Source organism: Prunus mume, linkage group LG8 (genome assembly GCF_029339155.1).
Source record: "Prunus mume cultivar Tortuosa linkage group LG8, ASM2933915v1, whole genome shotgun sequence".
NCBI lineage: Eukaryota > Viridiplantae > Streptophyta > Magnoliopsida > Rosales > Rosaceae > Prunus > Prunus mume.
In genome coordinates, this window is record NC_142705.1 from 16,205,642 (window position 1) to 16,216,309 (window position 10,668).

The 10,668-nt window shown below is 36.0% G+C and overlaps 1 long non-coding RNA gene across 1 annotated transcript; it reads right to left on the minus strand.

Moving 5' to 3' along the window:
- Window positions 1-515: 515 nt before the first annotated feature.
- LOC148914850 (uncharacterized) lies at window positions 516-3,942 on the minus strand. Its single transcript, XR_016122618.1, has 2 exons — window positions 3,591-3,942; window positions 516-869 (listed from the first exon to the last, which is right to left on the minus strand). It is a non-coding gene; the product is annotated as an uncharacterized LOC148914850 (long non-coding RNA).
- Between the last annotated feature and the right edge of the window lie 6,726 nt (window positions 3,943-10,668).

Consider the following 10,668-nt stretch of genomic DNA (forward strand, 5'->3'; position numbering starts at 1 on the left):
CAAGAAAAACGTATACTAAGGGCCCGTCTGATAACTCTATTAACTCTTTGTTAGCAATGCATTGCCTGAACAAATATCATAAATATATTTTGGGCCAGGACTGCCTGATTAGAAGACTCAGAATTAGAGTAGCTTGTTCAGTGAAATCACGTAGAGGGAGAATGGATATTAGCCATGTTGACAAGGAATTGCAGCAAGTCAGAGGCAATCTTATTGGATCTGCATTGAACAAAGGCCTATGCAGCAGGTAATTAGACTCTGTACTGAACAAATTATTGAATTTCTCAATTCTTTTGTTAAAGACTGGTGTTTACATAGAAATAAAAATTTGGGACATACAGATAGATTTGTAACTGAATATATACAGACAAAGATCCCTTTATTTAGTTTATTATTATGCAGTGACATAGCAAGAGCAAGCAAGGCAATGTGCAAAGAAATAGAAGAAAAGAAAAGGAAACATAATGTGAATCAGAATGTCTTCTAGTTGAGTGAGGGAGAGACTAAGAAGAGCATAAACGATGTAAAAGTATTTTCTCATTCTGCCATATAGAATACTGCCTTACATGATGTCACATACATACATGATACACAAAACATCCTTATTAAAATAATCTATTGCACATAGATGAGCTTATATGAGTCTCTAATTGACTTTATTTTGTTCACAACGACATTCATAAGCATCTGCTCCCCTTGTGAGATTACAGACATGAAAGTCCTATCTTCATCACTGAAACCAAACACTTCTCCAATTTTCTTTCTTGAACTAGGTCGCGATCCTGATTTCTTGTACTTAGTCTTTCTTGCATGTCACCATCTGTCATCATTACCCTTCGCATCATCTCTTTCAAGGAGCAATGAAGGGTCTGCTACATCAAAGGCATGGTCAGGCAACGCAGCATTAGTGAATACTTGAAAGAGATCATTGCTCTCTTTTTCAGAGTTGTTACGTTCCTTGGCAGAATGCTTTTGACAAATATGTGAGCCTCAAAGCCGCTGCCCTATTTAGATATGAAAGGGATGCAACCACCCGAGCCCCATGGGACAACCTTGAAGCATTTGAGGCCTCATTGGAGCCTTTCGAAGGTAGATTTGTTTCTCTTGGAGTCCAATGTGGTGATGCTCAAGCTACAGGACGCAACCAATCTCAGGCATCTCTTCAGACAGACCAAGCCCGAATAGACGCTTGAAATTAGTTGCGTCCTGTAACTTGAGCATCAACACATTGGACTCCAAGAGAAACAAGTCTACCTTCATTTTGAAAAGCTCCAATCAGGCCTCAAATGCTTCAAGGGCATTGTCCCATAGGGCTCGAATAGTTGCATCCCTTTTATATCTAAATGAAGCAGCGGCTTTGAGGCTCACATGTTTGTCAAAAACATTCTGCCATGGTTTTAGATGTAGGTCAACCCAACAATGTGGTTCTTAGTGCAGCCACGACCATTTGGCTATCGGTATCTCCACAAAATGTGCTCAATTTTTTCAAAGATGAAAGAACTCAATTTGGGATGAAATATCTCCCAGCAATCTACCAGAAAAACATGGATGCATTTGAACCAATGCATCTCTTAAGAACATAATTAATAGGACGAATCCACATGCCTAAAGAACCAAAAGAAAAGGCAGCCATGACAGAACGGATGATCTAGGTAACAGACAAATTGTTCAGCCACTCTGTTCACCACACCATAAAACTCACTCAAGAAAAGCAGATCCATTTATGTTCTTTACATGACCAACCATTCAGCCCGTTTGAGTACATCGAGGGCCAATTTAAGCTACTTGTAAGAGATTTAAATCTTTAATCTACAGAAGACAGCCTCTCACTTTTTCCAAGACAAGAAACAATTCATGGTAAAAAAATAAAATAGAAAAAATATTTATCTCCTAAATAATTAAACCTAGCTAAACATACAAACCGTACGAAAGAAGCACCTGCATACGTTACACTAGCACTATTAAATTGAAAGAACAAAAATGGATTCTGCAAATATCTAAGTTCACAAGTCTTCCAAACAAGAAGGTGGCAATCCACAAAAACAAAAAAGCGCTTTTGCGAGGAAATATTTCCTCGCCAAAAGTCACAATTTCCTCGCTAAATCTGGACAGTGAGGAAATGTACCTCACCAACAACAAATTTCCAGTTATTAAATCCTTATTCTAATGATGCAAGCTACATAAAACAAGTCCAGAATCCGCGGTTGCACCTATTTCCTATACAAGTACAAATGCCCTTCTCTTATCAGCCTCCCATGCTTAAGCTTTTAAAATATTCACGTGCAGAGATAAAGTTATCCTAGTAACCAAGTTTAGTCCACTTGCATAAAACTAAAAGCACATTTTTGAAAGCAAACAAAACAGAAACATATATTCTTATAAAAAAAACAGAAACATGTATTCTTAAACAAACCAGAAGCACATATGATAGAAAAATCAAATTTAGTTCCAAATTTCTAAAACCAAAAGTGTTAAAAACTTATCAATACAACAACTCCAGTCCTTAAAAACTAACAGTAGCTCATATTTTAAAGGCCCCAAATCAATGAAACTCAATTCAACCAACCAACCAAACTACTTTTCTTTCTCTAAGTTTGAGGATGAACAACAGTAAGAGAAGAAGTTAAATTAGAGAAAATAAATGATGAAACAGATACAACCCAATTGGCTACCACAACTGATAAACAGAAAGCAGAAAGTCAAAAGACATAACAACAGAGTCCTTTTCAAGCATAAACCATCATTAACTATCATATTAGGCCTAATTTGTTAGTCACCAATCATGCTCACCATCTTTTTAAGTAAATTATTGTCTTTAGAGGTAAAGAATTTCCAAGTGGGCATTTCCTTTTAGAGCCATTGAGTTTTTATTTCCTAAAGTATGCCTTTAAGGTTTTAAACCCCCCAATGCCTCATATACTCATCAACCCATATTCCCCTGCAGTATGCATATTCAAAAATATTCATAATCTTACATGAATTAACATAAACAAAACCAGAAATCTTGTATTGGGTCTGTCAATCTGTCAATCCCTTTTTGTAATAATCTTACATGACTTATGCTGTATTAGAAAGAAAGTAAATTAAACATCTTGCTAGTCAGTTTAACTTGGAGATGATATGTACGTCAGTTTAACAAACAAAAATGGGAAAACCAAAAAGCTGTATCTTGGGTTCTTTTCCCCACATACATTATAGATGAGCACAGCAAAAACACCAAAATAGACACCTTGTTTTGCTTCTAAAATGAAAGCTTGAGTGTCAAATTACACGATCAATTCAGCAGAACAATATATATTAAATAGTAATTAAAGTTCCAAAAGAAGCAAATATATTCGAACTACCAAGGAAGCTGCACTTATCCCCACCACTTGACCACCAAAAGACAAAGGTTGAACCTTTGGCATTGAAAAGACCTCTTTCGAGGTCTCATACACAGCCCCAACTTCAAACCTCGGATCTGGAGGCCCGATTGCCTACGGACTCGGGTTTAGGACCACCACCAAATTATTACCTTCAACATAACCAAACCCAGAACCATTCCAACCCTCTGACCCTTCAAAATACTAAGAACAACAATCAAAGCATACCTTTTACTTTTCCAAAGAGCCGAGACCCATATGGATGGAAGGCAGCGGTTTGGGTTTGGGGATTTAGCGGTTATATTATTTCTCAATATGACATGCATAAATTGAGGAGGGAGGAAGGAAATTCACATGACATGGAGGCTGTCAGAGGTTGAGAACAAAGAGATACATGGTTCAAATTCTCCCCATCAGTTTTCAGAACCATCAGTTTGAAAAGGAAGAGAAGGATGCAAAGAGAAAAGGAATGCAGAGACAAAGACGAGGCAGAGAAGACAATAAAGAAGTTTTTGTATCATATATTTTCACTCTATGTATTACACAAAGAATAAATAAATGCATAGAAGGGCTAATGGATAAGGACCAGCAAAGGTAGCCGTTTGGGAAGAGAATATGCTGAGCATATGTTGAGTCATATTTGGTCTTTGCTAGCTAGTGCATGCTGGCATGTACGATTCAATCTTGAGGCTTCATTTGGAATGTGTGGTGCTGCATCAAAGGTTGTGAAGGACTGCTGTGTATGGTTATGAGGATGGAGGGTTTGGGTTGGAGAGAGAGGGAGAGCATTTGGGGTCTGAGAGGGCGAGAGAGAGAGAGTGGGGGTTTGTGGTTAGGTTAGGGACGAGAGAGAGAGCAATTTCGAAGGAATGAAACCGCGAAATGAAAATTTTGTGAAAAAAGGCACTCACGCGAAAATAATTTTATGAATTCTTTAAGATAAAAATAATAAATAACAACAAAAGAACACATGTCACCATGTTATACGGCCACATGTCATAAATACTGACAGACAGCCTTTAAAAAGCTAACACATGTCAATACTTTATATTTCTTATTATTTCCCTACAATTTAACTTCTAAAATTCATAATAAATAAATTTCAAATCAGAAAAACACACCATAAATTCCTAAGAACTCCTTGTGACATTTTATTCACCTTAAAACTTCCAAAATCTAATTTTGAATCATAAAAATACAAAGTAATAACAAAAACTCACTTTTATTCATAGACAAATCAAAACATTATACCACCTTATAATCTTGTTTCTTTAATCCATTAATTACCATTAACTCAAATATTTGGAATCCTGAATTTTGATCTCCATAATTGAAGGCTATATTGTAAGGAGTATGTAGCAGTTTTTGGTGTATTTTTCTGATTTTAATTTAATTTCTTACGAATTGTTTACTTCTATAACACAATAAATTACAAGAAAATGACATAATAAATAAATAAATAATCCCAAAAAACACCGATAATTCCTATAAACTCCTTGTGATATTCTCTTCTTTTAAAGCTCAAAAAATATAATTATAAATTATAAAAATACAAAGCAACAATAAAAACTTAACTTTCTGTTGAGGCCCAAAAAATCCACGGTTCGCCCAAATAAATTTTTGGCCCATTACGATACCTTATCAAGAAGAAACCCGATTTGGGCACGCGAAAGTTCGTCATATACGCTTTACACACATGCCACACCAATCAAATAAGCAACGTGCCACGCTGCAAGCTTAAGTGGGTTTAAGCCACGCTAATGAATGGGGCTTTGAGCGGGTTGTGGTATGGATGGTCACGAGTATTCACGAGGCCCATTGATGGTCTAAGGAGTGGAAGTTTTGGGCTACTTGGGAGCACCAAAACTCAAGCTCATTTCTTGAGTCAAACATATGGGCAAGCATGAGAGAAAACTCAATAGCTCATCACCTTAAGAAAAGGCCCAAACATCTTTAAAAAATGTTCAATAGCCATAGCCCATAAAAAATCCACATCACCAAAGCTTCCGTGACGAAATCAAAGGAACTCACAAACCGTTGGAAACAAAACATAGCAGCCCAAAGCATTTTATAAAATATCCAACGTCGTGCTATGTTAAAACCAGTTCAAAGCCGAACCAGCAAAAGCAAGCAAACCCATGTGCTGATCACCTTTTTGACCAAGCACCTTTATCCATTCTTTCCTCTTCAAACTTTGGTGAGAAAACAAGAAGCAAAAGTGGGTGGCACCTCACTCACATGAAGAGTCCAGCTGCTTGAGGACCTTGGAACCCCAAAAAGCTGCGTGCCTATAGGTTCAAGCTAGAGAAATTTCACCAAACTAGATAAATGGAAGAAAGTGAAGGAAAAAGGAGAGGGTGGCTTGATAAAATTGAGTCTTCTAACTCCTATAAAAGGAGACACTTTCTTCCCAGCAAAACAACTCACAAATGGACAGAACAGACAAGAACGAATCAAAAATGGGACAGACAAGAACGAATCGAAGGCAAGCATTCACTCTGGAATCCTTCAATTTCATGCTTTGTTCTTCCATTCCTCTTTCTCTTTCTCAAAACCCACATCCAGAGAGAGCAAGCATCATCTCTCATCTCTGGAACCCTTCGATTTCATGCCTTGTTCTTCCATTGCTTCCATTTTTCTCATTTGTCAAATCGCCCATGAGCTTGACGAAGCTTTCATCAAGCTGCTGGAAATATGCTAAAGTCATCCATGCTTTCATCTTCTACCTCTCTTTCCACAACACATATTTAGAGAGCAAGCTTCATCACTCTCAAAGCCTCTGTTCCTCATAGGAAACCCCAAGCCTTCTCTCTCTCATGCTAAACTCACGAATACTCAGCTCCCATGTCACAAGCTCTCATGCCAAGCCCAAAAATTTATCTGTAAGCAATTGTTGGTTTTGTTGGTGAAGAAGACCAAGGTGTTTCCTAAGGCTCAGTTACCCTTTCGAAACACTCTGGGGGCTTGATCCTTGAACTCAGACTCAAAGGGCAATTTCATGCATGTTTCTCTTTTCGGCCCCAAGCTCATTCGTCAAGCTGCTAGAATAAAAAGACCCCTACACTTTCTTCATAGACAAATCAAAACATTCTACTCAATACACTATTGTTTCTTTGATTCAATGATCTCCCATTAATTAAAATACACGGAATTATGATTTTATATCTACATAATGGGTGACTATTTCATAAGGAGTTTGTGGCAATTTTCAGTGTATTTTTGTGATTTTTATTTAATTTGTTATGGATTGTTTAAGATCAAACAAAAAATAATAAGACAGGGACATGTGTCATAATCTGATAGGGCCAAATTTCTGAAGGAGATGCCTTAAGAGGCTGACATGTGTCAATCTCATCTATTTCATATTATGTCCCCATGATTTAACTTCTAAAATCCACAATAAATAAATTAAAAATAAGAAAAATACAAGATAAAATCCTATAAACTCATTGTGACATTATTTTCACCATAAAGCTCTAAAAATCTAATTTTGAATTAAAATAAATGAAGAAATAACAAAATTTAAACATTTTTTTTTCTTCTAACAATCCTATTTTAATTTTGCCCAAAAATTGTGGTACTTTTAAAAAAGTGAAAAATAATGTGGGAGACAAACTACGAGGAAATTAATTCCTTGTTAAAAAGCTTCAATTGAGAGGATTATATATTGTTTGTCGCTATAGGTTAGGAGGGAAATGTAAAAAATTCCCGCTAACACTTTCAATGAGGAAAAAACTATTTCCTCCTTAAGAAATTGTGAAAATAATGTGGGAGACATATTGTGAGGCAATTAATTCCTAACTAAATGGCTTCTATTGCAAGGATTGTATATTGTTGGTCTCTACAGATTTGGAGGGAATTGTAAAAAATTCTCGTTACACTTTCAGTGAGTAAAAAACTATTTCCTCGTTAATAAATGGTGAAAAAATTTGAAAGATGTACTGCGAAGAAATTAATTCCTCTTTAAAATGCTTCTAGTGCGAGGATTATATATTGTTTGTCGCTATAGGTTTAAAATGCCTCATTGACAAAATCATCGCTAAAGAAACATTTTGTTGTAGTGATCTCATATAACGAATTGAATAAAGACATACAAGAAAACTACTTAGCTGGCTGATTAGAAAAGCCATACTATGCCAATGAACATTGTATACACATTTTCTAAAAGAAAACTACTAAATTGGCTGATTAGAAAAGCCATACTATGCCAATGAACATTGTATATATGCACCCGCCCGACTGGTGAAGGTTATCATTCATGGTGATCTTGAATGATCACAATGAAAAAATAAAGGAACTTTCTTGCTGCAGGGAAGCCTCTGCCTGAAACTTTATTTTCTTTTTCACTGACTTAATATCAAACACCTTTGCTACATTTATACGACAATGCTTTCCCTTTCCTGCCCAATCCCAAAAACTAACTCCTGCAAACCCACTCCTGACTTGGCCATTTGGATATGTTTGAAGCATGACAAATTGTCAAATTTTAAAAAACAAATAATAAAATGAAAATCTCGACTAATCAAAGAATATGATGAAAAACAACCACAAAAGAAAAATATTTTTCCCTTTATCATAAAAGAAAAAGCTTTTCCCTTATTTTCTACTCATACAAACATATCAAACAAAGTTCCAACATTTGACTGCGAAACTGTTACTCACTTGGAGTGGTGAGTTCCCTGCATGCGATTTGAGTCGTTACGGGGTTTGCTGAAACTCAACGAGTCAGGTGAGTTTCAGGGCTTGAAACGCACCGTCTTGACCTTCTGTTGAAGGGAACTAGGCACAATTACAAATCTTGTTCGTGGCTTCAAATTCAAACAAAGTCCCAGACTTTCCGAAATTCCTAGGAGGTAAGCGACGCGCCTTCTTACGCAGCTTTGAGCCTTTTCTTTTTCCCTTTTTCCCGCTACACAACTTGGTCTTACCCACTTGGTTTTGTTTACTCTCTGCTTCTAGTGTCTAAGACTATTCTTATCTGATGGTGCATATCATTGGGCCTGCCATCAAACACATGGGCTTTTTATTTTTTTTATTTTTTTATTTATAAGCGTAGAATGTAAGAAGAAAAAAAGGTTTTGAACAGAGAAATCACAATTTCTGGCGGATAAGCGCAAAAACTAACCGCAAAAACTAACCGATAATTTACATAATGAAACCGCAATCGCGATAAACCGAACCGCATTTACGGTATTAAGAACCGAACCGCATTTGCGGTTGCGGTTCTGATATTGATTTTCAAAACTTGCGGTTACCGCAAACCGCAAAGTATAGCCACACGGATGATGAAGTTGAATTTTACAAGGAAATAGAACATATGACAACTTGTAAGTAATTAGTTTATTTATACTAATGTTATTTATGCTTCTTCTTATAATAAAATGTACTACACTATGTTGTTTTATTTGTAAATAATATTGGTGCTCAAACAACACAACGAGGTTCTTCAAATCCACTCACCACCAACACTTGAGTTTATAACTTTAGTTTGTAACATTGGTGCATTGCATTTTCCTTTTAGTTTGTAACTTTAATTAACTTTGAATTGAATTTTTCTTTTTTGTTGTAACTTTAATTCATTTTGCTTTGCATTTTCCTTTTGGTTTATAACTTTAAAGGATTTGGAATTGGAATGCTTGAGAAGTTTAACTTTAATTGGAATGCTTGAAATTGTAACTTTAATTTTCTTAGGTTGTGAATGCTTGAGAAGTTGATGAGATTGTGAATTTATATATGTTTGAGAAATTGAGGTTGTGTATTTATTTATTTAGGTTGTGAATTTATATTTTTGTGAATGCTTGAGAACTCGCGGTTTTAAACCGCTAATTATAACCGACCGCATTTTGCAGTTTACGCAATCTGATAAACCGCAAAAGCGCGTCGGTTTGCGGTTTCAAAAATCACCAAACCGCAAATAGTCGGTCGGTTTACGGTTTGAGTAAAAATTGTTACCGAACAACCACCCCTACTTTGGACAATAGCACCTATATCCTTTTGTTCCCTCAGGATAACCTACAAAGTAACAACTCACAGTTCTTGAATCTAGCTTCTTTTCTATAGGGTTGTAGAGTCTTGCCTCTACTTTGCAACCCCAAACCTTTAAGTGGTTTAAGCTAGGCTTCATTTTATTCCATATTTCAAAAGGAATTTTGTCAACACTTTTTGTTGGAACTCTATTCAATATGTAGTTTGCAGTCTTCAAGGCTTCTCCCCACAGATAAATAGGAAGATTGGTACAACACATCATATTTCTAACCATACCTTTTAAGGTCCTATTCCTTCTATCAGAAACTCCATTTTGCTGAGGTATACCTGGATTTGTATATTGAGCTATTATGCCTTCTTCTTGCAAATATCTTGCAAAGGGGCCTGGATTCTTACTAGTCTCATCAAATCTACCATATTATTCTCCACCTCTATATGATCGTACCACCTTTATTTTCAATTCCAGTTGCCTTTCTACTTCTGTTTTATAAACCTTGAACATATCTAATGCTTTAGACTTTTCTTTTATTAAGTAGACATGTCCAAATCTCGAGTGATCTTCTGTGAAAGTGATGAAATACTTATAACCTTCATGTGTTGGATTTCGAAAAGGACCACGGATATCTGTGTGAATTAATTCCAATAGATTTTCATTTCTTATTGCTCCTTTCTTTCTCAAGTTTGTCAATTTTCCCTTTATGCATTCAACACGGATTTCATCCATGTCATTAAAGTCAATTGGTGGCAGCACTAATTCTTTACACAGGAAGTTCATTCTTTCTTTTGAAATATGGCCCAGCCTTTTATGCCAAAGTTTTGATGATGTCTAATTCTTTTGTTTTGTATTTGCAATGTTCATAACCATTTGAGGTGGTCTGCAGTTCAATTGAAAGATGTTTCCAACAAGAGTTCTATTTCCAACTAGTTCTTTATTATTGAAAATCGAAAAACCAAATTCATCAAATCTCAAAGTGAGTTTTTATTTAACAAGCCTAGCAACTAAGATAAGGTTCCTTGTCATAGAAGGAACATAGACTACATCTACCAAATCTAAAACAAAACCAGAATCTAATCGAATCCTAACTGCTCTAATGAACTCCACTTGTACTTTGACTCCATTGCCCACGATACCTTCACCTCATCCTTGTTTGGCTGCCTCTTCGTTATGAACCCCTGCAAAGAATTAGCAATGTGTATTGAAGCACCACTGTCTAACCACCAAGTGTCAACTGAAACCTCAATCATATTTGATTCAAAACAGACCAAAACATTTTCATTCTTACCTTTGTTCTTTTGTTTCTCTAACCACCTCTTGTACTTC